This window comes from Taudactylus pleione, unplaced genomic scaffold (assembly GCF_031769625.1).
Source record: "Taudactylus pleione unplaced genomic scaffold, aTauple2 ptg000122l, whole genome shotgun sequence".
Taxonomy (NCBI): Eukaryota; Metazoa; Chordata; class Amphibia; order Anura; family Myobatrachidae; genus Taudactylus; species Taudactylus pleione.
Window position 1 is genome coordinate 6,890,481 of NW_028284524.1, and position 27,707 is coordinate 6,918,187.

Below are 27,707 nucleotides of genomic sequence, written 5' to 3' on the forward strand. Positions count from 1 at the left end.
TCCATTATATAAGGAACAGAAAAGAAAGTGTTACAGCAACAACTCAAAAATCAAAACCTATAACCTATCACAAACAAGAGGTAAATATAAACATCAATGTGACTCATGGATGACCTTATAATGAGGACGGCTGAGGCAGCGTTATTGAGGGAACAACACAATATATTTGAAATCAATTTCTAAAATGTGAATTTTTCTGCTGCTGCTGCAGCTGGTGATGGATTTCCCATTAGGTACATGAGACACATGCCTAGGGGCGGCACTTGCAGGGGGGGCAGGGTTTATTTTGATAAGGGGGTGTGGCCCGCGAGTAAGCCAGCGTGATCCCTTCCCCCGGGCCCTGGCCGACTCTTAACAGCCCTGCACATAAGTGAGCATTCTTTGACACGCAGGAGAGGAATCCTATCTCAGCTGCGCTCTTGCGATGTTGAGGGTGTGATTGAAAATGGCATTCTGACATCCCCGAGAACTGAATTGCCCCAGCTCTGAAACTGAAAATAAAGACTCTCTAAAAGCAACATTCCTGGCTGTTATTGTGACTGTAAAGTCCAGACATTCCTGGTTAACAGATGCTATTAATGTTCAACTTATTCAATTAAATTGCCATTTAACCCTATTTTAAAGAAGCTGTATCAAGAAAATATGATTTTTGAAAACATCTTGTCAGAAGCAAGCACTTTTTTGTAGCATAATATATGCTTTTTCATACTGCGCATGGCTGTCTATATACAGTAGTTAGATGTACTCTCATCTGGACTTGTATCTATTGTAGGGTCTGTGCTGGTGATGATCATCAGCGTGCTCCTTTGCAGTGCAACAAAATCCATTTTTAAATTAAGAAAGTGTTCCAAGCACCAGTGCTGAGTGTGGCAAATACAGGAGGATAAAGGGGCCCATTTATCATGGTATATTTGTGGCTTAATCCATGAAAACGCCCATTTTCAGGGGTTACCGCAAATATTAAGTTTCCCACAGATGTATCACAGAGGGAAGCCGCATCCACTATAGGTTTTTATGGGGGACTCGATACTGCCATATATACCAACTTTCGAAGACTGGCCCTCACAGCTATCTCCATCTGAAGATTGCGGTAGCCCATTGTAGATAGTATGGGCTACACATCACGGATTCAGCTGGCAGAGGGTTCCCCAGGAGCCCTCCTTGGAAATGGGCAGCAGCACTCACGGCACATTGCAGGGACAGGCTCTTTTCGGAGCTCCTGTCCCTGCAGGTACTCTACATCCCGCCAGCTGCAGATTGGGATGGAAAACCAGCCCGGGAAATTTCTGGAAGCAACCCTAAATGAGGGCAGGTCATTGAGGGGGTGGGATAATCCCTCATATGTTAAATATTAATCTCAGACATCTATGCTAGATTATCATCTCATTTAATTTTTACTGACTGTCACTACTGTGTGACACAGACAGAGGTGCCAGCTGCCCCTCTACATGTTTTAAGCAATCAGAAATGGCTTATGGAATTTTCAGGCCAAGGGAGGGGCGTCCATGTTAATTTAGTGAAATAAGACTAAACTAGGCTTGTCTACCCTCCCAATTTGACCGGGAGCCTCCCGAATTGCGTCATCGTGGCCCCGCCCCCTGTTTCACAATGCCTTTAATGTCGGCATTGTGAAGATGGGGCGGAGTCATGATGACCCGATCATGCGGCCCCGCTCCCAATACAGTGTCATTGTCCGGCCACGCCCTCCGCTGCATACAGGCATTCAGGGAGCTGAATGTCGGCAAGTATGGACTAAACACGAAGACCCCAGAGCATACTGGTAAGCCCATTTAGCCTAACACAGCAACAAGCTACAGGTAGCTGACATAAAGCAAGGAAGGAAACAGATGCTGAGAGTGATAGGGCAGACAACCCAGCCAGCCGCTCGCAGCCATATATGGGGCATTTGCGGGTCCGGTGGGCTCTGGAAATTGTCTGCAAACGGCATTATAAGCCCGTCACAATGTAGCACAGTGTCAGTGTCAAGATAAATGCAGGGCCAGCATGCCCAGCAGGGAAAGGGTCTGTCTACCTGGCACACACACAATGCCCAGTGCTACCTTATACATCTGTATCTGCACTAATGCAAAGCCTGAGCCAGCCCTCAAGTGCAGACATGACAGTCTTCAGAAAAAGGATGTGAGAGGGCAGAGGGAAGAGAGAGACAGAAGTAAGAGGCAGAGGGCCTGATTCTGAAGGAACGCAGTTGCATATATGCATGCAATCGGTCAAATAATTCGTACTGCACATGCGTATGCATCGCAGTGTGCGTGCGCGAGCCAGACGCTGAGTTCAGAACTGCATTCGCAGAGGCTACACAGACGAATGACAGTGATTGACAGGAAGTGCCCTTTGTGGGTGGTGATGGGGGGGGGATGCAAACGGAGGCATGCCAGTGCGTTTCAACGCCATTGCATGGGCTTGCATAAAGTACACCAGTCAACACAAAAAAAAAATTTTTTTGAGTCTTTATTTTAATGACTATTTTCTGAATCTCTATATAAAAAAATAACCAAAACCTTCGTTTATTTTTAAAAAACTTTGCTTTTGTCCCTTTTACAATGATCAATAAATATTGTAGTTTTTGAATGACCATATAAGGAGAAGCATGTTTTAGTAAGTAAGGGAAGGGACGAGCTGGGGGAAAGCAAGTGGTATTCTGACCCTCATTACACGTAAGCAGTGTGTAACTATTCAGATAGCTAAACCATGTCCATCTCTCAATGTTCAGACGATGAGATTTCTGGAACTGTAAACCTTTTATTAATACAGACTGGAATGATTGTCTATATAATATAGCTGTAGTTCTGCAGAATAGATCACTGTACATGTAACAAATAAGAGAATAAACAGTGCACAGTAAGAAGCTATAAGTCTCTGGGGTAGAGGAGACTTAACACAGCCTGTCAGCAACTAATGCACAGATAACTGAGTAGTAACAAAAAAGGAGGATCTAACTCTTTGACCTGTCACATGGCAAAAGGCAGCTAAGCATAGACAAACAAGTGCAGATCTGCACAGACAGGGGCGTTTCTAGAGAGGAGGGGGCCCGTGTGCAGCCTATGACACGGGCCCCCTCCTCTCTGTCCAGCGGCCGGCATTGCAGTGAGCTGTGCGCGGCCAGCACCGGAGTTATAGACTCTGGGCACTAGAGTGCGCCCAGAGTCTATAGAGTATGCACAGGTCACCGGGAAAATGGCCGCGGCCAGGGCCGGATTGATGGCCACATGGGCCTGGAGCTGAAAATGACTAAGGGCCTATTATGAGAAGCAGAGGAGGCGTGACCAGTGCTGTGTAGTTGTGTCTAGTGCCATGTGGGCGTGTACCCCATTATACTCTCTGCTCCAAAGTCTCCCTAATTATGTAAAGGAAAAAAAATCCTTCATTTTGTGAGGTAAATAGAAATACAATTTTACTACTTATGATTTATGGCTGACCATATGGAGCGCAGATAGCTAGTCAACATTATGTTGTCATGACAATGGGCCTATTTTTACGTGGAGGCCTGGAGCTGTAGCTCCATCCGCCCCATTGTTAATCTGGCCCTGGCCGCGGCAGCCATTTTCCCTGTACTGCGCATGCGCAAACGATGGGAAAATGGCCACGGTGGCCATTTTCCAATCGTTTTTAGAGCGCCGGACCCCCGCTCCAATGTGAGACTCTGGAGAGGTAGGTAATGCTATGGGTGCAGGGAGTGCAGTGCGGTGCCTCCCTGGACCCAGGGGCCCGTGTGCCCCACACACCATGCACCCATTATAGATACGCCTCTGTGCATAGAACAGAGTAGACTTAACCAGCAGAGTGTAGAACATTAACTTGTCACATGAAATCAATAACAAGACAATATGATATTTGTGTGACGCTAGGTCCAAAAATAGCCTCAAGAAGTTGTAAACATGATGTAGCCTCATTTTGCTATATTTGTGGCAATTTATCAAAACAATAGATAAAAAATTTGCTTTGACTATGAATTTAAAGCTTTGTGAAGCCTATGAAGCTTATTTTAAACTACCCATTTGAAGTCAAGATAAAAATTGGGCGCCTCATTTATCATGTAATAACTGCAAAAAACTATTTAGAAGTTAAGTAGACACAATACATCTTTTAAGCCAATTTAAACTATATTTTTAATATTATAGTTTTTTTTATTTTTAGCCTGGTATCGGGGAGAATTTTTTTTATGAGGTTTGCAGTGCCAAGAATATGGATGGAACCCACTGATCATGTTCAAGATTGCTATTTTTGTATAGTTAACCCAAGTAAGCGTCGGGCTGGCAAAAATGCAAAAAATATGTTTTATCCAGATCTACCTTCAACGTCTGCTCCAGTGCCCCATAGTGAATATATTCCTGTACCTTCTTGTCCAGAGCTGAAGGATTCCCAAGTACCTACATCACAAACTTCTAGTAGTAGCTATGACAGCAAAGTTTTCGTGATCAAATCAGTAAGTTGTGAACCACACCTCATTAACTCAAAAGAGCTAAATGACTTAGGGCCTGATTCAGAGCCGCTCGTAAGCGGCCGTTCGTTCATTCCGAGCGATGTTTGCCCAACTGCGCATGCGTACGGATCGTAATACGCATGCGCGAACCAGTCAGTGCGGACGAAAATCGTTTGTTCGCTAAATAGCGAATGCCTGCTATTTTGAGTGACAGGAGGAGGCGTATGTGGGTGGTAACAGGGGAAGGTGCTTGAAAACGGGGAGTGGAGATCCGAACGCAGGCGTGCTTAAAGGTCTAAACGGGCGTTTTATGGGTGTGCATAATTAATACAGCAGCGTCATTGACCACGTCACTGGGTTATTTTATAGTCAGAACTACTCGCAAGATTGTGGTAGGAAAAACCAACCACAAGAATAGCGAGCAGTTCGTACGCTGGTCGATGTACTCGATTAATCTAATAAATAGCGGACATGACGTAGGATGCAAGCGGCCAGGGGGCGCAATTATCCAAAAAACGACCGCAAGTTTTGTTCGCTCATTCAGACCTAGAGGCGTGAACAGACCGCAAAGAGCGAATGGTTCATTTGAATAGCCACCCCTTTTTTCTGAACGAACGACCACAAATAGCGTCCAGCGCTGAATGAGGTCCTTAGTTAGAGGTCTGAACGTGCCCAAAAGTAAAGCAGAAATCCTAGCTTCTCGGTTGAAACAGTGGAATTTGCTTGAAACAAATGTTAAAATAAGTGCTCAAAGAAAGCGTCATGAAGCATTTTCTTTCTTTTTCACTAAAGAAGACGTACTTTGCTATTGTAACGATGTGAAGGGCTTGTTTGAAGAAATCGGAATCCCAAGCATTCCTTCTGACTGGCCTCTTTTCATAGACATTTCTTCAAAAAGCTTAAAAGTTGTCCTTCACAGATATATGCAAAAGACAAAATTATAGATTTGTTCTCAAGTTTATAAGACATATATTGAATTGTATGATTTACCATTATATATGAATAGAATTTGTTTCTGTATTACATTTTATTATGTATGATTGTATATCAAGTGATGTTTGAAACAAAAATGTTTCTTATTTTATATACACAATGTCTCAATAAAAATATTTATGAAAAAAAAAAAGTTGTCCTTCACAATGGAAATAAATTTCCATCTCTTCCTTTGGCTCATTCCGTAATGCTCAAAGAAAATGACGAGCGTATGAAAATGGTCCTTGAGATTTTAAAGTATAAAGAGTACACCTGGCCAGTGATAGGGGATTTTAAGATGGTTGGCTTTCTGATGGAAATGCAAGGCGGGTATACTAAATATCCTTGCTACTTTTGCTTATGGGACAGTACAGCAGACACAGCGCATTACCAACAGCACTCATGGCCTAAGCGGACCGAGTTCCAGATAGGAAAACATAATGTCAAATGGGAACCAATTGTGGAGCCTAAACACGTATTGATGCCTCCATTGCATATAAAATTAGGCCTTATGAAGCAATTCGTAAAGGCTCTTCGTCAAGATTCTGAAGCTTTTCAATATTTAAAGAATTTTTTTCCTAAGTTATCCGAAGCCAAAGTTAAAGCCGGTATTTTCGTCAGGCCGCAAATAAAGAAAATAATGGGCAGTGACGAATTTCCACAGTTACTCAACACACCTGGGACAGCCTTAAAGCAGTGGTTCATGGTTTCCTCGGAAACAGAGCTGAGAATTACAAAGAGCTTATTTCAACTATGCTTGATAACTTTAAACTCATGGGTTGCAGAATGTCCCATAAAGTGCGTATGTTACATGCTCACTTGGACCAATTTAAAGATAACATGGGTACCTATTCGGAAGAGCAAGGTGAACGTTTTCATCAAGATGTGATGGACTTATCAGGGGCAATACAATGAGAGTATGATGGGGAATTATATGTGGGGGCTAATACGAGAAAGTCCATACAATCACAGAAGAAATACGAAAAATATTAATTTCTAAACTTTTTTGTATATATTCTGTTACAGTAGTTGTTTGTTTTAAAAAAAAATTGTAAATAAAAGTAATTCAATTCGTAACAAAACTTTGTTTGATTTTTACATACAATAAAGGTATGAAAATAGGGAAATTTTCTTAAAATCCGTAATTTCATTCTGATAGCTATAAAAGCAAACTTTTTTGGGTAAAACTATTTTTTCTTTAATTAGTAATGTGGAAGAAATAAAAATCAGATATGCAGAACCCAAACTCAAAATTCGTGGTGACGATGTTATCCACTGTGATACCAGACGCCTCCTGAGTACTCATAGAGTGCGCAGAAGTTAGCAATTCCTGAGTAATGTCTGGGCTTCCTTAATTATGCATCTGGGTCTGATGTTACCGATTGTTTTGCTATGTTGCCCTAGTATGCAGATGTGAGTAAGGGGAAGTGGGCGTCCTTATGTCAGGCTGCTTTCACAATGCAAACATTTAAATATCACTGCTATTAGCAATGAAGTAGCGTGCGTATAAGCAGAATAGCAATTCATGCTGAATCAGGCCAAGAGTGAGAGAGGGCAGAGACAGACAGGGGAGAATGAGACAGACAAAGGAAAAAGACAGACAGGCAGAAGGTAGAGATTAAGGGAGAAGAGAGACAGAGGGAGGAGAGAGACAGAGCCGACGCTGGGCTTCCCTGCACCCAGCGCTGTCCTGTGTTGCACTGCCATGCCCTTTCCCTCACCTTGAGCATATACCCAATAATGCCAGTGGGAGGGCAGGGCATTTCCTGAGCCAGGCGATGGTGAGTCCAGGCAGGACTGCGCCCTGTAGGCTATGGCACTTCGGGCAATGGCCCTGCTAGCCCGTGCCTTGAACCGCCACTGGAGGGTGTATTAGGGGTATATTTACTAAAGTGCGTGTTTTTAGAAGTGCAGATGTTGCCCATAGCAACCAATCAGATTCTAGTGATCATTTATCTAATACCTTCTAGAAGATAATAGCTAGAATCTGATTGGTTGCTATGCGCAACATCTCCACTTCTATAAACCCACACTTGAGTAAATATACCCCTAACACAAGGGCACAAAAGAGAGAGACAAAGAGAGGTGGTGGACAGAGAGGAAAACAAACTCTGCAATAGATAGTGATCCGGCAAATGACGGTCCCAAAATCATAGTATAATAATAGTCCCTATACCATCCCTACCAGTTTCACTTAACAGACTGCTTTCTGATGCTGGTGCTCCTCATTAAAACATATATACTGTATGTACAAAACAAAATACACCTTACCTAATGGTGGTTTCTTTGCAATAGTGAACCTCTGAAGAAATTGATCCTTCCTGGGCAGACAGTGTCTTCAGTCAGTATTCACTATTCATGTAGGAGATCAGAAGGTCCGGAAGATGCCTGTTTGTGTAGGAATATAGCCAATGTCATCTCAACATCATACAATCGAGATTCAACCACACTTGTGACCCCTGTGTCACCTTCTGCCACATGCCTCCTATGTCCCCTCTAGCTACATACACCGTGTCCCCTCAGCCCTCGGTGTCACTCCAGCCACATGTTTCCTGTGTCCCTGTGTCCCCTTGAGTCCTATAAGGTATACAGCCGCCTCCAGACCCCTGTGTTCCCTCCAGCCCTCTGTATCACTCCAGCCATATGTCCCCTGTGTCTCCTCCAGCCACATGCCTCCTGTGTCCCCTCTAGCCACATACCCTGTGTCCCCTCAGCCCTCGGTGTCACTCCAGCCACATGCTCCCTGTGTCCCTTTGAGTCCTATAAGGTATACAGCCGCCTCCAGACCCCTGTGTTCCCTCCAGCCCTCTGTATCACTCCAGCCATATGTCCCCTGTGTCTCCACCAGCCACATGCCTCCTGTGTCCCCTCTAGCCACATACCCTGTGTCCCCTCAGCCCTCGGTGTCACTCCAGCCACATGCTCCCTGTGTCCCCTCGAGTCCTATAAGGTATACAGCCACCAGTGATGTTGTCCTCTGCTATAACTAGAAGTAGGGTCAGTGACTTACCTCTATGCCCAGCTTCTACTTAAGCACAGGTATCCACTCCTGCCCACAAACAGCTAGTCCGAGCCGCACTCCCGCCCATCCCAGTGCTTTGTTAATTAGAGTAGCAGCCACAGCATAGACTCCCACACCACCCAGCAGTCCTGCTCCGTGTGTACAGCAGGAAGGAATCACCCTGGCCAGTCCTCCCTAAAGACCGCCCTCCTGGTCGCCCTGAGCATGCAGCTGCTGCTCCTGCCCAGCTAACGGCACCTGGAAGTGCTCGCTAGCTGGAGCAGATGACAGCTGAATGCATATTCTGGAAGCACTGCAGTCGGCCCAGCAGCCATATGAATCAGCCCGGGCCGGCTAGCAGTGTGAGCCAGCCCGGCAAAGCACAGAATGGGACCATCCCAGCCTGAACTTTCCGGCTTTCCTGGTGGCCCAATCTGCTTTTGCGTCCCGTGATTTATTCGCATTCTGCAATGCGATCATGGGTGCTAATATCAATTGCAAATGCGATTAATAATAAATGGGCCCCAAAGAGCGTGAGGTCCCTCCACAAAAACTGCAACTAGCAACAGGCTGACCTGTTCACACTATAATAAAACTGAAGCCACTCTGAATTAGTTAATTTGTGACAAGACTCCAAGGAGAAAGTTGAATAAAGGATTAAGGGGCCCACTTATGAACGATCACTTCAGTCACCAAAAGTAAACAACTGGTTTTGGAGGGAAAAATTATTGCTGCCAACATGACTCTAGGGAAATATGCAGACAAAATGCCCAATGAAAAATGTATTTTTTCACAGCTAGTTCCCTATTTACATGGAATGACCCAATTTAATTATGTAGATGCTAAGGTTTATTCAAGTTTCCCCCTTCTTGCTGTAAGATATTGGTTAGATACACTCTAGTGAATCCACAAAGAAAAATGGTAGTTGCTCAGATCAGCTTAATTGCATAACACAGGTGCTTGTAAAGGGCGGGGTTTACACTGAACACAGAAAAAAAAGAGAGATTTGCCCTCCAGCACACTGCAGCAAAAACAATACTTAAATCCTACATGATAATAGAGATTTAGAGGTATTGGTTACACATATTTGCAAATATATGAATAAGCGCCAGGCCAATCGTCAAGGCTCCTCTATACTGGCGTCCCTAATATTAAGGGGCTCACGTCCGAGAAGCAAGGCACCCCAAAAAAATTCCAACCAAAAAATTGCCCGCCCAGTTCAGATGTATGGGCAGTCACCAGTTCTCCTGTACACACAGCCAGATGCACCAATATATCTGCAAGATATATCAGCATCAGCTGTGCTGCAGGCCCAACATGATATGTCTGGGACTGACGTCGTTCACACACACATATCGTCTGTACACATGGACAGATGCACTGTGTGAGCGGCTGGATGAACGACATATCGCATAGTGTGTACCCGCATTTAAGAGCAACATTTATCTTGAACCACAACAATCATACAGCAAATAGCTGACAAATTGGTTATTGAGGTTTCCTGCACATTTTGCAGTTAAATGTAAAATTAGTAAATAAGCTCTAAAGACAGTGTAACCCCTGGTTACTACCTAATGACTAACCAACAAAGTGCCTCCACCTAAACTGTGTTTTATCAGGGCAAGCCTAGGAACACCATGGTTACTAAAATAAGTATTTTTAATGTATTCGTTAGGTTTTAACATGCAACTTGCAAATATTTCCTTTACACCGTATTACAATATATAATAGCTACCAACCTCCTGTGTCTTGTTTTTATTTGTGTTGTTACAGATTGCGACAGTGGTCGTCCTTTCAACTCCTAAGGTAAGTGCTACACAAAGTTATTTTTTGCTGCATTTATTTTTTTACAACTTGTTTACCTGACACCTATAATTCAACAGTAAGTATGAGTTACATTAACATAACAGCGTATACAGTTTTCCATATGACAACCATTTTACATTATACCATACACATAGTACATAACAATAGGAACACTTCTATGGAACTTGGTAATCTCTGCAAAATGAACTATACCAATAAGATTGTTCGCTTTGTCCTTTATAAAGTTCCCCACACAGGTCGTAGGTATAAATTGTCCTGGTGTAACCAGTCACTCTATACCCTTTAGTAGGATATTTACTATAATGGCAGGGATGATATTCCTCGCTGTTTGGTTATAAAAAGTTACATTGAGTTACAATTTAATTATACTCATGGGTCATCTTCCATGTAAAAGCCAGAGCTTTATTTTATATACAATGTAGCGGATCTCCTATCAATGATCCTTGGGATGTCTAAGCTACTAGTATCTGGTCCCTGGAGTAACCAGCAACAATGGGATGCTGGAATGGGATGCTGGAATGGACTCATACTCTCAGTAGCATACTCTTAGATAATAGTTACATAATGGTTTATCCGGTACACTCAGCCGTAAGTTCCTCTCCTATAGTGCTGATATAAATGTATACTCCTCCCCCAACTCTTCTGTTTAGGTGGTATATTGTTCTGTAATTTATACCATCTCGATCTTATAGCATATAAAATGATTAACCCTCAATAGGGAAGGGGTTATATTGTGATCCTGCTGGGTCTAACTCTGCTGCGGACAACTGCTGTGTATCTTGATCCCTCCAGAACCACTTAGGCTCAAGAATGCATTATTGGCCCTATGATAGGCTAAGGCTTCGAGTCACGTAATAGCCCTTGCTGCTGTAGACTTATTGTGCCTCTCTAGCACGGAGCAAATCCCATTGCTAAGTGGGGGTACTGAGGAGCTCTTTACCGCAGCGCTGCTATCAGTCTAGGTGTGGGTGTGGCTACTGTGTCTGCCGTGCCAAGGCTTGCCTCTCATCCTACACTCACCGGCATCCCTCCTGTCCTCTCCTTAGGCTCTCTAAGCTTCCGGGTCCACCTGCCTTTCTAGCCACCTCCTCCACACTATTGCCACGGCAACCTGGGCGGAAACCCCTGGGACTGTAACCGCTGAGACAGCAGAGCCAGGGCCAGATTAACAATGGGGCGGATGGAGCTACAGCTCCAGGCCTCCACATAAAAATAGGCCCATTGTCATGACAACATGATGTTGACTGGCCATCTGCTGTCCACACGGTTAGCCATAAATCATAAGTAGTAAAATTGTATTTCTATTTACCTCACAAAATGAAGGATTTTTTTCCTTTTACATATTTAGGGAGACATTGGAGCAGAGAGTATAGGGGGTACATGCCCACATGGCACTGGCCACACCCACACAGCACTGGTCACACCTTGTCTGCTTCTCATAATAGGCCCTTGGTCATTTTCAGCTCCAAGCCCATGTGGCAATCAATCCGGCCCTGAGCAGAGCGCTTCGGCCTTATTCACCTCCGGAGCTCACGTTCTAACCCGTCCTCCCGATCAGAGCCTCTGCACCAGAGACCCCTGGACCAGCAGCCCGCTCTGACCTTATCCGCTCTTGACTGGTACAATAGCCTCAGCTGCCGGGAAGCTCTCAATACACCCACTCAGGCTTCAGCACCAGAGACTTCCGTTAGCTGCAGTAACTGCCGCTATCCTAGCAGCAACAGACAGCCACAGCCTGAGCCGGGCGACCACTCTCCTCCTGCTCGCGGCACGAGCCTCTTCCCTGCTCTAATCTTCAGTCTACCCTTAGCCTAAGCTCATGCTATGTCTAGCACTTTCTAAATTGCCTCGTGTCGCTGCTACTGGCCTTTACCTGGGACCCATTAGTTTACATACATATTATTACATATAAACTACATGGTTTAATTTACAATAAACATATATATTTGTATATATACTATCCTACCTCTATATACATTATGTACTTCTTTCACAATCCTAGCCTACCTACTAAATAAGGCTACAACAGGAAATGAAGAGCTTTTGGATTCATTATATTAGTGTATGTAACTAATACATTATGAATAGATTACAACATACTTGCTTACATCCTGGCTGCTTCCTCCGGGAGGAAGCATCCAGGTCGGTGTAGCAGGGGGGCGGGGCCTGTATAGAGGGGCGTGGCCGGACATTTTACCTGCGTTTGGGGTGGGACTGGTGGGGCGGAGCCACGTGATCGCGTCACTTAGGCTCCGCCCCGCTACACAATGCCAATATTTCCGGCATTGCTATGCAGGGGGCGGGGTTATGATGACGCGATTCAGCGTGAATCGCGTCATCAGCCCCTCCGCAGTGGGGGTTTAGCACTACATTGCGGGGGGCACTAGAAAAGTCGGGAGGCCTGCCTACTTTTCCGGGGGGCCAGAAGCAGCACCCGATTTTCGGGAGGCTCCCGGCCAAAACGGGAGAGTAGGCATGTATGGATTACAACTTTTTAGTTTGGGGAACTGGAACAAATGGACGGTGCATGCATGAGTTCGGGGCAAGAAGATGGGTCATGGGGCCAGTGTCGGAACTGGGCTCTATGATGCCCTGTGCCAGCCCTGCCTTCTAATACTGTGATGTCAAGACATCACGCCTTTGGGGCGGTGCCGCCATCTATGGTAAGTAGAGCACTGTCAGGACCGCACTGAGAATGCTCCGGACAGCTCCACAGGCCGCATGGTGCTTGTCCGGAGCAGAGCCGGCCCTAGGCATAGGCATAATAAGCTTATGCCTAAGGGCGGCTTGAATGCCTAGGGGCATTCAAGGCTCTGCCGCTGCCGCGATCGGAGCTCCGCTCCGACCTGGCAGCGTACCTGTCAGACGGTCAGAATGAGCTTCTGAACAGAAGCTCATTCCGACCCGGTCCCCATTATTTAAATAGTTGAAGTCGGAGCGGACCCGCTTCGGCCGCTCCAGCTCCACCAACATAACAGCCACCCCCGCCGCAGCCCAGCCCCTTGTTATGACACGGCGCGTGTGACATCATGCGCGCCATGTCATAACAAGGGGCCGGGCTGCTGGAAGGAGAGGATCGAGAGGAGCCGCGGAAAAGAAGCAGCCAAGGTAAGTGGCGGCTCTGGGGCGGGGAGGCTGAGACGCACTGGGGCTGGGAGGGGGAAGGCTGAAACACGCACTGGGGCTGGGAGGGAGAAGGCTGAGACACGCACTGGGTATGGGGGGAAGGCTGAGACACGCACTGGGGCTGGGGGGGAGGCTGAGACACGCACTGGGGCTGGGGGGAGAAGACTGAGATATACTGGGGCTGGAGGGGGAAGGCAAGGCTGAGACACACTCTGGGGCTTGGGGGGAGAAAGAGGCAGACACGCTGGGGGTGGGGGGAAAGAGGCTGACACACTGGGGCTGGGAAACATGCTGGAGGGTAGAATGATGCTGACACACCCTGGGGCTGAGGGGAGAATGAGGCTGACACAGTGGGGAAATGGTGCAGAGAGACACACTGGGTCTAAGGGAATGGGGCCGAGACACACACTAGGTCTGGGGGAGTGGGGCTGGTGGAACTACAAGGTGGGGTGCCGGCCTTTTATTACATGTGTGTATGTGTATATATATATATATATATATATATATATATATATATATATTAGGGGACATCAGCCAAAATTTTGCCTAGGGCACCGAATTGGCTAGGGCCGGCTCTGGTCCGGAGTAACCCTTGGAAGCTCCAGGCGGTTCTGCAAGCCACATAGAGGTGCCGTCTAAAGGGCAGTGCACTCTGTGGCGGCACTGCTCACACACCCCTAGTTACGGCTCTGTATGGGGCTTTCCAGCACTTCTGAAGCACTGGGCTTCCCCCAACAAGACACTTTGAATGCAGCACACACTAAGACAAGCGAGTGCAGCACCTGTTCACTGCTGTTCTTCTGTGTTATATTAGGACGAATGGACAGAGCCTTCAAATCTGGACAGTTTATGGCAGGAATGAGGATCCTTGAATGGCATTACTTTTCTGTATATAGTAAGGACATGACAGACATGAAGAGACAGATTAAAGGCCTAGGGAAGTATGAGGATTGATCACCAGACTACAAACCAGAGTCCTGGGGGCAGCACCGTCTCAGCTCCTTGGCAGCTGCATTTGGTTTGCAGGGTAACTGAAGAGCTAAAGAACTTTCCAGACATGCACCTGAACCCTTAGGATGCTCTGGGCAGGGCTCCTCTTCCTGGGGCCGGTGACCCTGCCACTTTAGATTGATGTCACATGTTCAGGGGTGGGGCTGGCAAAGTGCGCAAAATTGATCTGCTACGGCAATGGTGATCAGTCGGACACTGGGCCTGATTCAGAGCCGGACGCTATTTGCGCTCGCTCGTTCAGAAAAAGGGGCCGGCTATTTAAATTGAGCGCTTGCTCTTTGCGGTCTGTTGACGCCTCTATGTATGAGCGAGCAAATGAAACATGCGCTCGCTATTTTGTAAAGACGCCCACTGGCCGCTCGCATCCTACGTCATCTCCGCTATTTATTTGATTAATCGAGTACATCGGAAGGCGTCTGAACTGTTCGCAGTGCTTGTGGTAGGATTTTCCTACCGCAATCATGCGAACAGTTCAGGCTAAGAAACAATCAAGTGACGTGGTTGATGACGCTGCTTTGTTAATTATGCACACCCTTAAAACGCCCGTTTTGACCATTTGGCACGCCTGCGTTCGGATCTCCACTCCCCGTTTTCAAGCACCTTCCCCTGTTACCACCCACAAACGCCTCATCCTGTCACTCAAATTAGCAGGCACTCGCAATTTTGCCAGTGCTCGATTTCCGACCGCACTGACTGGTTGGCGCATACGTATTACGACCCATACGCATGCGCAGATGTGCGAACGAGCGGCTCGGAATCAGGCCCTCTGTGTGCATTGTGCAGCAGTCACTGGAATGCTCTTTATAATGCATGGGGTCAGTGGGATGCTCTGTGTATAGCATAGTGATCACTAGGATGATCTATGCACTGTGTGGCAGTGACTGTAATGATTTGTATTGTATAGTGGTTACTGTAATGCTCTGTGCATAGTATGATGGTCACTGAAATACTATATGTACTGTATGGTAACCACTGGGATGCTTTATCTATTGTATGACAGTTAATGGGAGCTCTGTGTACTGTATGGCAGACACTGGGATGATCTGTGTATTGTATAACTGGTCCTGGGATGATCTGTGTACTGTATTCTTGAAACTTTACTAGGGTGTCAATAGTCTGATATGACTAATATGATTAATTATTAACTGCCTGTTAATACCCTACTAACATATTCTTATATGTGATTTTTCAAAATAGTTTAACCCCCTACACAACACAGCACAGATTAGAAAAACATAATGTACACACTGTACTGTACATAGGTGAATGCTGATACCTACTTCTTTCCAATGCTCTGTGTATTATATGGTAGTCACTGGGAAGGTGTCTGTATTAGTTTTGTATTTGGGTACTGTACTATATATGTTAAATATTCCTTTTATGATAGAATCTGTCTGACTGCCTTTTCAATATTTGTCACCCATTTTTAATACTCTCTTGTGCATGATGATACTATAGGCCTGATTCAGCAAGGAACGCAAGTGAGAGAACGCACGCACCCAGCCACTGAGAAAATATGCTAATTAATGCATATGCACGGCAACTGCAGCACAAGATGCAGACGCTCAGCAATATATAATGCCACCCACCTCCCTTTACTCACAGGCTGAGTAGTCCACAAGATAGCGGAAACATCGGTAAAATCGAGAACCTTCGAACACAGTACCATAATAGTGGTTGACCTAACCTCACTCAGGAATGGAGCAACTTCCTGCATGCAGTGAGAGCTCAGGCTGCGCAGGACCTCGCAATGGCTAATTCATACATGCCCCTGCAACGGCGTTCTTCAAACGCACTGGCACGCCTGCGTTCGGCCGCCCCCCCCCCCTTACCTCCCACAAACGACTCTATCAATCAATATCGGAAGGGTCTGCATACACACTGTGTGTAGTCTGCGTACCCTAACCCGATGGCACTGGCTAGTTCGTGCACACGCAGTGCGATGCTTGTGCAGTGTGAAGACATCGGCCGAGAGCGTGCATTCTCTCACTTGCGTTCCTTGCTGATTCAGGACCTATGTTTTTTTCATTTTCGACCATGAAGGGGCCCCCTGTCTTAAGTGCCCGAGGCACCCCGAAGTCTTAATCCAGCTCTGCAGATGTGTTGAAGCTGCGTGTCTGGTCTAGTCATACTTTGCATGTTTGAGGTTTCCTCTGCAGCATTGCAAAGATTTTATATGTCTCCTACAATCTGAACATCGATGGAAGATTTTATTGAGTAACCTACAAAGGATTTGGCAGTTAGCACTTAGGCCCTCATTCAGACCCGGACGCAAGTGGCCGTTCGTACGTTCGGCGTACGTACTGAAATATGTTAATTTAAGCGCTCGCTCGTAATTTCGAACGCAGCTAAACTTCCTCCCCAAAGTCTACCGACCCCTCCTCTAACTAACGAGCGTGCCAAATAGCGAGCATACATCCCCAATGTGGCTTGCAGGAAACGCACGCACAAGTACAAACCGGAAGTGGGCCTGTCAGATTCCGATTACCTGCTCGTTAATTCTGCCTACCTCCATCAATCGTATCATGCCAATCAATATATCAATTAGCTTAATTGCTCGTCAATTTTATTTATTTATTTTTTTTGACATGCAATAAACTTTACTCTTGTCCCTGTTTGTGTTTACCCGCAGAATACGTACGGCTTAAACATTCGCTTTTATTTGTCAAAATACATGTTTGAGGCAATTATCCATTTGTTTTCTTTGATTTTACCCACACATATTTTACTGGGTTCATTTCTTTATTTAAATTAGCTTACGCATGTCACTGCATCAAGCCTATCATAACTCTCAATAGATTTGTGGCCCTGTCGAACACATGACTCATACACTAACCAATAGAATTGGTCCTGTTAATTACCCAAATACATTAGCCAATCAAATTTTTTTTTCGGTCTTTATTAAAATTGTTTTATTAAAAATACACCATTGCCATCATGAGAGCCTCGGCATTCACCAGGCGCGAGCTCATGGTCTTAACCGAGGTGATGGACAGGCGGATCACCAACCAGCCTCCCCCCATCACCAATCGGGAAAAGCGTTCCGCATATGCGGAGGTACGTGGCCGCCTGCGTTCCTTCGGCTCACGCCGCCAGATCGGCCAGTTGGAATGCAGGTGGTCCGACCTGCAACGGCGGATGCCCCGCTTGCTGGCATGCTTTCGCATGCAGATAGCGGAAAGTAAGTTTTTTTGACTGTGGTTTTCATGTTTATCTTTGTGGCCCTAACTGCATGTGCATGTTTTCATGTATGGCCTATTTATTATTTGTACTCATATCTGCATGTGCATGTTTTCATGTATGGCCTATTTATTATTTGTACTCATATCTGCATGTGCATGTTTACATGTATGGCCTATTTATTATTTGTACTCATATCTGCATGTGCATGTTTACATGTATGGCCTATTTATTATTTGTACTCATATCTGCATGTGCATGTTTTCATGTATGGCCTATTTATTATTTGTACTCATATCTGCATGTGCATGTTTACATGTATGGCCTATTTATTATTTGTACTCATATCTGCATGTGCATGTTTTCATGTATGGCCTATTTATTATTTGTACTCATATCTGCATGTGCATGTTTACATTTTTTGGGGTTTAACAATGAGCGTTTAACAAGGTGATGTTCTAAACTAACCTCAATTTTTTTTCCATCATTTAGGGGCAGAGCGAAGACTACGGCGTCATCGCCGTCAAAGACGGCGCTCTCGGCCCCTCTCCCCAACCCCCAGCCAAACATCCTCACCCCAAAATACCCTAAATTCCCCCTCCTCCCCAGCCTGCACAGACCCTGTCGCACATCCGTCTGTGCTACTTCCCCTCCATCCCAATTCCCCCTCCCCTCCAACCACCCCTCTCATGACTACCCCCTCCCATGAATCCGTAATCACCCCTCCCACCTCGTTGGGGAATGTGGCCACCTCCGAGGAGGACGAGGGAGTTGGTTCTGGGCCAGCCGTCATTTTGAACGGTATGTTTCCCTTTTAACCTTTTTTGTGTTTTAAAATGTTTGGATCTAATCCTGTGTCTGTGCCTGTTCCTTTTTTTGGTTTGTCACAAGTTTGGGTATATCTCTGTTTGTCTTTACCTTTTACTGCTGATTTCCCCATACACATATCCCACATGGCAAAACTGTTTTTTTTTTTTTTTAAACTTTTGGGTGTCCATTTTTGTGTCCTTTGGTTTTTTGGGTTAAATGTGCTTTTGGTCACAATATTGTCATTTTTGGATAGCTTTGTTTTGCTTGTTTTTTCTGGGTGTTTCATTAATTATGTATTAAGCCCCACACTTTTCTAACCCCACACTTTTCTAACCCACAGGGGACCAGAGGCGTTTGGCGGACCTAGCCGGGTGCGTCCAAGTGATGCGGGGCCACGTGATCGGCCTGCTGGTGGTCCTTGACCGTATGGCTGGGATCCTGCGTCCATAATTTTTTATTTTCGTACAAAATTATTTTTCATAATAAAAATGTTAAAGTTAGAGTTCAGTCTCATTCCTTCTCTCCCAATCTTAGATTGTTTACACTGACATAAGTAGACTCTTGCAGCAAGTATTTGCAATTAATGTCACTAAGATTGTGTGTTGTAGATTTTTTGAAAACAGGCACATGAAACAGCTAACAGTAACAATCTGCTTTGGGTTTTTTTTGGGGTTACAATTTTTATATTAGTACATTTTACATGTTCCAATTTGGGGGGCAACCTGCTTATCCCGAGATTCCAAAGCATACTGATTGTACATAATACCTTTTGGTGTTGGTTTTGACCCAGAAAGCATATTTAAATTTTGAACAAATTGCGACATTACAGGATTAACCCTTAAGCAATTTTAACGTGGGTGAACCTGGTTACACTTGCTTGCAATGTTCAAGAAAATTTGCAAAATTACACTCTCAAAAAATGTATTCAACACATAACTAAAAAACCAAAGTGTTGGCTCACAAACAATACACACAGTGATAACAAAAAGTACAACCCATCAAACACCATATGAAAAAAGTAAAGAAAATCAAGAACTGGTTGACGAATGAGCATGCCAACATGATTCCACAAATGTTGCGTTGCAATATTGGGTCCAGAATATATATCCAATGTGTCCCCATGAAGGTTTGTTTTGGGTAGCAGGAAGTAGTCATCGTTTCAGTCCCAAAGATTATGAAGTAAAACAGAAGATGGGGAAAAAAAATAAAAAAAATTAGATGGTCTGCCAAAATCCTTACCACATTGTGTCAAAGAACTTCTTTTGTGCCAATAATTACCTAAAATATCTGGACACCACATCATCGCGTATGGCCCCCCCACATACTGTCCTCCGACCAACCTCGGGGGGGCCATCCTCAGGCAAGTCATCCTCTGGCTGCATTGGGACACCACTCCTTATGGCGATGTTGTGAAATATCCCACACAGGACCACAATTTTCGAAACCATATCCGACAAATACATGAGCTCGCCACCAGAGCGGTGGAGGCATCTGAATCGTCCTTTTAAAAGGCCGATACAGCGCTCCACCACTTGCCTGGTGGCTGTAAGTGCGGAATTAAAATTACTTTGTGGCCCTGGTGTGGGAGCCAAATAAGGAGTGAACAGCCAGGGCGTGCAAGGGTCGCCACTGTCTCCTGTGAAAAAGAAGTGACAACATCAGGAACACTGTGTATCAAGCTTAACATTGTTATGTACTAAAGGTCTCCACTTACCCAGAAGCCACGCATCACCAGCTTGTAGGTTGTTTAATTTTTGCCATATCCCTGATTGCCGGATCACGAATGAGTCATGTGCACTTCCGGGTAATTTTGCATTCAGGGACAGGATCTGGAGGGAGGCATCACATACCACCATTACATTCAGGGAGTGATAGTGTTTGCGGTTGCGAAAAATTGCCTCCAGCCGTGCTGGAGGCTGAAGTGGTATGTGAGTACCATCCACAACCCCTATAATGTGTGGGAAGCCAGCTATTTGGCAAAAATTGGCCTTGGCCACACTAAGGGCACCCATATCCAAAGGCAATTGAATAAAATGATGGAAGTGCTTGAAAAGGGCCTCCATCACTGCCCTCAGGATCCTGGAAAAGGAGGATTGGGTGATTCCCGCAACTATTCCCACCGTTGTTTGAAATGATCCTGAGGCACAGAAATGTAACACCGCCATAAATTGCGTAAGTGGTGGTATTGCTGTAGGACTGTCAATTTGCCGCTCAAGATCACTCTCTATTAATGAGAGAGTGTCTATGATGATTTGGGGCGGAAGACGGTAGAGTCTTAACACCTCATCATCGGGCATTCCAAAAAGGGTGACACGTGTTCGATATATCTGGGGCCTTGCACGCCTACGATGCCTATGCCTGGGACGAGATTGAGGTTGGTCGGCTTCCGGGAGCATGGCCAGAACAATCCGACCAAGATCAACCTGAAATAGCAAGAATTGAATGTAAGGTTTTTTGGCCCCCAAAAAATAGAAAAATTACTTATCTTTACAATACAATCCAATGATGCTTACATGCCAGGGTATTGTCATGATTTTCAAAACCTAAAAATAAAAACAAACAAACAATGCAAAAATTTAGGGTGGCCATTTAGGAATCTAAATTGGGTGCAATACAAAACATAAAAGGGGATAAACACACATTTCGGCAAAGAGCAAAATGACAGTGCGCAGACTACCACAATTTGGGCCCCAAAATCTTAAAAAAATTCAAACGGGAAATCACAACCAATTTCAATACAGAAAATAAGCAGATAAAAATCCGCTAATTAGTTCGCAAATACAATACAGAAAATAAGCAGATAAAAATGCGCTAATTAGTTCGCAAATACAATACAGAAAATAACCAGTTAAACATGCGCTAATTAGTTCGCAATTTCAATACAGAAAATAAGCAGATAAAAATGCGCTAATTAGTTCGCAAATACAATACAGAAAATAAGCAGTTAAACATACGCTAATTAGTTCGCAATTTCAATACAGAAAATAAGCAGTTAAAAATGCGCTAATTAGTTCGCAAGTTCAATACAGAAAATAAGCAGATAAAAATGCGCTAATTAGTTCACAATTACAAGACAGAAAATAAGCAGATAAAAATGCGCTAATTAGTTCGCAAATACAATACAGAAAATAACCAGTTAAACATGCGCTAATTAGTTCGCAATTTCAATACAGAAAATAAGCAGATAAAAATGCGCTAATTAGTTCGCAAATACAATACAGAAAATAAGCAGTTAAACATACGCTAATTAGTTCGCAATTTCAATACAGAAAATAAGCAGTTAAAAATGCGCTAATTAGTTCGCAAGTTCAATACAGAAAATAAGCAGATAAAAATGCGCTAATTAGTTCACAATTACAAGACAGAAAATAAGCAGATAAAATGCGCTAATTAGTTTGCAAATACAATACAGAAAATAACCAGTTAAACATGCGCTAATTAGTTCGCAATTTCAATACAGAAAATAAGCAGTTAAAAATGCGCTAATTAGTTCGCAATTTCAATACAGAAAATAAGCAGATAAAAATGCGCTAATTAGTTCGCAATTACAAGACAGAAAATAAGCAGATAAAAATGCGCTAATTAGTTCGCAAATACAATACATAAAAAAACCAGATAAAAATGCGCTAATTAGTTCATACATTTAGGAATCACAAAACCAAAGGTTAAAAGTGTAAGGTCAAAAAAAGTTGCGTTAAACAAAACGAACATTTAATAAACAAGTGAAAAAAAAAACTTACCAATAGAGGATATATAAGTCACCGGATAAAAGGTCGTTGGGGCAGAGCCAAAAGAAACCTACCAAAGGAGAATTGTTAAAAAATTAGCGCCCCAAATTTATCAAAAAGAAGGATACACAAAGTGAACAAAAGGAAGACGGCCAAAAACTTACCAAAAAATGACACGACAAATAAAACAACCGCACCAAAAAAAGCGAACGGAAAGAAAAACTCCAAAAAGACACACCGAAGAAAACTCCAAACACAGCCAAATACAAATCCCGCCAACAATCCACTCCGACCAACGTAACCTCCAACAACCAACACCCGCCACCTCGACTCGAGACGCCCCAAGCCATAAATAGTGTTTATTTTCCCGCACAAATTAAAGGAGGGATCATAGGAACGCACAATCAATGATGCGGACAAAAAATAAGGACGCATGTATAAATACGTCACGACCCAAAAATAAAATTCTGGTGTATTTCTTGTTTGGAGGTAAGAAATGGCTACAGACCAGGGAAACAATGGCCAAGAGTCGGCCGGTAAGTTTTTCAGGCATTTCCAAACAAGGATTATTTTGAAACATAATATAGTGAAAGTTTGCAAGCTTAAATTTCTCAACGTTTAAACAAATAGGTGAGGAGGATGACATGGAAGAGGCTGCTGGGCCCAGTATTCCGGACAAAGCAGGGAAAAAGAAAAGGCAGCCACAATTCACAAGAAAGGAGATGGAGGTTTTGGTTCAGAAGTGTGTGGACATCCTGCCACAGGCAGACAGGAATATGGGTGCAAGCCAGAAGTGGAGAATGTGGGAGGAGATAGCCAGTGCTGTCAATAGGGTGGGTGATTATGTCTGTCTAGCCCGGGATGTCAAACGGCGGTAAGTAAAAACTTGACCCCCCTAAACCCCCCCCCCCAAAAAAAAAAGGAATAATGGTTACTTTTTCACCCACAGATGGCAAGACTTCAAATATCGCCTGAAACAAAAAATGGCGGACAGGGCTAGGCATGCAAGGGGGACAGGTGGGGGTCCCACCCCTGTGTCATTGGAGTTGAATGATTTGGAAGAGCTGGCACAGGGGTGTGTGCAGGCTGTGGAGGTGTTTGGTGTGTCGAACATGGATACGTACATGCCAGACTTTGCGGCTCCTCATGTTGTCCCAGGTAAATATTGTGATGTAACCAACTCTGAAATGTTATTGTGCCAATATGTAGATTCTAATGTGACTCTTTTCTCATTTTTCACACAGAGACACAGGCGGATGAGTCTGCTCCAGAGGGGAGCCTTGGCCGCAGAATTTCTGCTGGCTCTGCAGGGGAGGAACCAGTACATCCGGCTGAGGACCCTGCAGAAGCCAGTCAAGGGCAATCCCCCTCGCAGGCAGTGGCACTCCTCACAGAACTCAATTTTAAATCGGATTTCCATACGGAGATTCTGCAGAGGATGGACGCCAGTCTGGTACGGGTGGCTGAGGCCCTGGAGCAAAATGCTGCGGCCAACGTGACCATTGGTCAGGCCCTGGCGGAAAATACCAGGGCCAACATCCGCATCGCCAATGCCCTGGAGTAGCTCGTTCGCCAGCACATGGTGGAGCCGACCTCCCTTCCTGCCGGAACATCAGGATCCTCCACCTCTGGCACAACATCAGCCAATCCGCCAAATGTGCCCACCCTCCCCCAGCCAAACGGGGGAAAAAACATTGACAGCACTGGCTACTTTTCCCACACTCCTTCTGTGCTTGCCCCATATTCCTTTCTGCCCAAAACTTCCCTCTCCTTTCTTGTGAATTGTTTTTAATTTTTTGTTTTGTTTCCATACCTTTTATGTTTGGCCAAATTATAATTTTTATTGGAATAACACTGCCAAAAAAGTTTGGGCCAAAAATGGGCCAGAGAATGTTTTTATTTTCTAATAAATTATGAAAAAAATTTCGACATTGTATTCTGACATTATTTTATAAATGGTTTACAGTTAATCCTGGCCCACAAGGCAAAAACGACCTCCCAAAAAACTAAAAAAAAATTGAAAAAAAAAAGGGCTCTTTAAGGAACACTTTAAAAATTACATAAGGATGCAAATTCTCCTGACCAAAGCAAAATGGTAAAATACACACAAACATGATTACATTATTGTTACAATAGCACAAATACAAAATACCATAAAAAAAAACATACCTACAAATGTACGCTAATTGATTGTGCAATCCTGAAATTAGCAGCTATGATTTCCACCTGCGTACGGTTTTGTGCTAACCAAAAAACCTCTTTTCAAAACACATTACCAGCTGGTTTTCAATTCAAAATTGATTGTTTTTCTGACAAGCCGTGATTAATCGATGAAACATCGTGGTGGCCCGGGACGGAGGAGAAAGCCATTGCCAATGTGGTCGAGTAATCCAGACCCCAAGCTGTGCGAGCAGTTTGAACGGAAAGAGGATCATCCAGTGACGTATGCCTTGGTACGAACACATTTGACGTTCGCATCAGATAATGTATGTACGCCCCAAAAACGCCTCGCCACGCCTGCGTTTTTCCATCTCCACCCCCGTCAACGCCCAAAAACGGCCTGTTCTGTCAATCACATTTGACATGTCACTTCCTGTTCGCAATTTGACGAACGAGACAAAAAAAGCTCGCAATTTGCCGTACGCACATGCGCAGTGTTACACCGACGCATGCGCGGTTTCCCAACATCGGAACGCAACGTGCGTACTGCTGTTAACGAGCGGCTCTGAATGAGGGCCTTAGCATTTAAGGCCCTATTAACTTATTAATGTTAAATGAATGCCTACATAGCAATATACAATAGTTTCATAGAGAGCAATAAGAAATAAGATGTTAGGTTAGTGATTATTTTAACACAGAATGTGCTGGGGAATTTGCTTAAGGCTCAGAAAAGAGAAACAATTTTTGTCGCACCTAAACATTGGAATCAATAATCTCTGGAAAGCATGTCCTGAATACACACAAGTGTACATTTGCACACGTCTTTGACCATGTATACAGAAAGGCTCATCTATAGATGCATCACAAGAACAGTAGCTTGAGTAGCTTGTGCGCCAGGCGTATGTCAAGAGTAACAGGTATTTTTACACATACCCAATAATGGTGTAGAAGCGTGGCTTAATAGTAGCTGCAGTAGTAGTTTAGTAGTATATGTGAGGCGCACCAAGAGTGTCCCTCTAGGGGTCCAGGGGTGCAAGGGAGGCGTATCCTTAACCCCACGATGATACTGTGCGTGCCATATATAGAGGGCCTCAACGGGACATAACCACACTTCCCATGCATGTCCCCTGTAACAATTCCCCACTTACCCAGCTCTAACTTTCTGGATCCGATGGTGGCATCTGTCTCCGCTCTCTACTTATGGCGAGCTTCTCCTGCATTGACCCTAATACTGGAACCATTCTCTTTGTCTATTGGGATGGCTCCCTGGCAAAAAAAACTCTGACTCTGCATCTCTGATACTGGTAGTTCTGACTCTGCAAACTCTGACTCTGCATCTCTGATACTAGCTGATAAATAGATTGAAACAATTATCCAGAATTCCCACTGAAACATGACACCTACCTACCCCTAGTACCTGGGTCCATCTGATCCCTTCTTAACCCTGGTAAATGGTGAAGTCATATTATACTATTTGTACATAATATAATAATGTCATATACAGTACATAAGATGTAATATTGTCTTGACAGCTATTAATCAATATTGGGTCCCAGTTTGGAAAAGTGCTATATAGATTAAATAATATTAATAACAATAATAATAATAATGCTAATAATAATAATTATTATTATTAGTATTATTATTAATAAAAACAAAAGTCACACAAAAAAAAACGCAAAAATAATGGTTTAAGTACTGTATGGGTTATTATGCAACTAGCCAAACAGAAGGACCTAGAAGCTATATGTATTTCCTTATATGGGTTATATTTACTAAAGTGCTGGTTTTAAGAAGTGGAGATGTTACCCATAGCAACCAATCAGATTATATTTAACATTTATCTAGCACCTTCTAGATTTGGAAGATAATAGCTAGGATCTGATTGGTTGCTATGGGCAACATCTCCACTTCTAAAAACCTGCTCCTTTAGTAAATATACCCCATATAAGGAAATACATATAGATAGAGAGAGCAATAGACTTTAGATAAAATAAACCTTTTATCTATGTAGTGCCACTAATTTATGCACCTGGAGGAAACCCATGCAAAAATGGAGAAAACATACAAACTCCACATAAATGAGCCATGACTAGAAATTGAACTTATGACCTTAGGCCCTCATTCAGAGCTGCTCGCAAAAAGCGAGCACTCGCTCTGAATGAGGGCGGCTGCTTTTTTTTTGAAAGCCGGCCTCCTGGCAGTTCATTAAGCTGTGGGTGACCATCTGCAGATTTAGCGAGTGACCAGGTGATGGTCGAGACCATCGCGACCATCGGGGCTTGCAACGAGGCGGTAGGGTCTCGTCTACCGCAAACCCCAGGTAGCTTCCTGTTCTAACAGAGCAGGAAGCTCCCTACTGACATCACTGGTGATGTCAATAGGGCCGCGTACAAACAGCAGGCGTTCCATCAGGAACGCCTCCGTTTGTCCGGCCACCCCCTGAATGAGGGCCTTAGTGCTATGAAGCACAATATCATCCACATTTAAACATTTCCATACAAAATGTTCATCGAAGGCAAACTGTTAGAAAATGCAAATTTATTTGCGTTTACTACCCCTGGTGTCTTTGCAGTTACCCTCCAGCAAACAATCATCCATTAGCTTTCATAAATCTCCTGTTAGCTAGACAATTGTGATACCCCCATAGTTATGGGGTCACTCCTTAACTAATTAGGGAGACACCCAGGCTGTTTTTTTTTTTAAATAGGGCCATACAGCACCATTGGCCTCATAGGATAATGCAGTGAACTTTTGCTGACCCCGCTCCCTCGGACCATACTGGGCATGTGCAAACAAGGAGGTAGAAAGTGCTCCTTGGTCAGCGACCGAGTTTTGGAGGGAAAATCTTGGCCTTTTGATTGGTAGCCTGGGTGTCCAGGCAGAGATCCCTGTAGGCGGCCTGTTGCTGGACCAACAGGGAGGAGAATATGGAAGAGCTTATAAAATACTTTCCCCAGGGCTGTCAGTGCTGAGTCTGGGGAGAATTTCTGTAAAAATGAGTCAGGGGAGGATTTGTCTGTGGAGTGCCCAGAGTCTGGTCATACAATAGGGGAGAGTATCCCCCTGTGTTACCCTGGATTACAAATACTGCACCTGGTGTGCTGTCTGTAAGGAGTTGCTGTGGAGTGCCCTTGGACCTGTAAAAATAGGGGTGCGGTACCCCTTTTTGTTTGCCCTGGATTACAATTACCTGACTTCACATTAACCCTTGAGGAAGCTTGCCTCAGGACTTACATAGAGGACCCTGCTTTGGAAGAAGCCCCCTCTGAATAAAGGACTGCCTTCCCAAGTGCCTGTTATCAGGAGGCACCGCTTGTGGAAGTCTGCACATGCTGGGATAGAAGAGGAGCTGCCTGGGAAGGAGATCTCATCGCTCCATCGTCGCGGTTGAAGCCCCAGCTGAGGAAAAGGTCCCGCCAGTGATGAAGACCCTGCTGGCACCCGCACG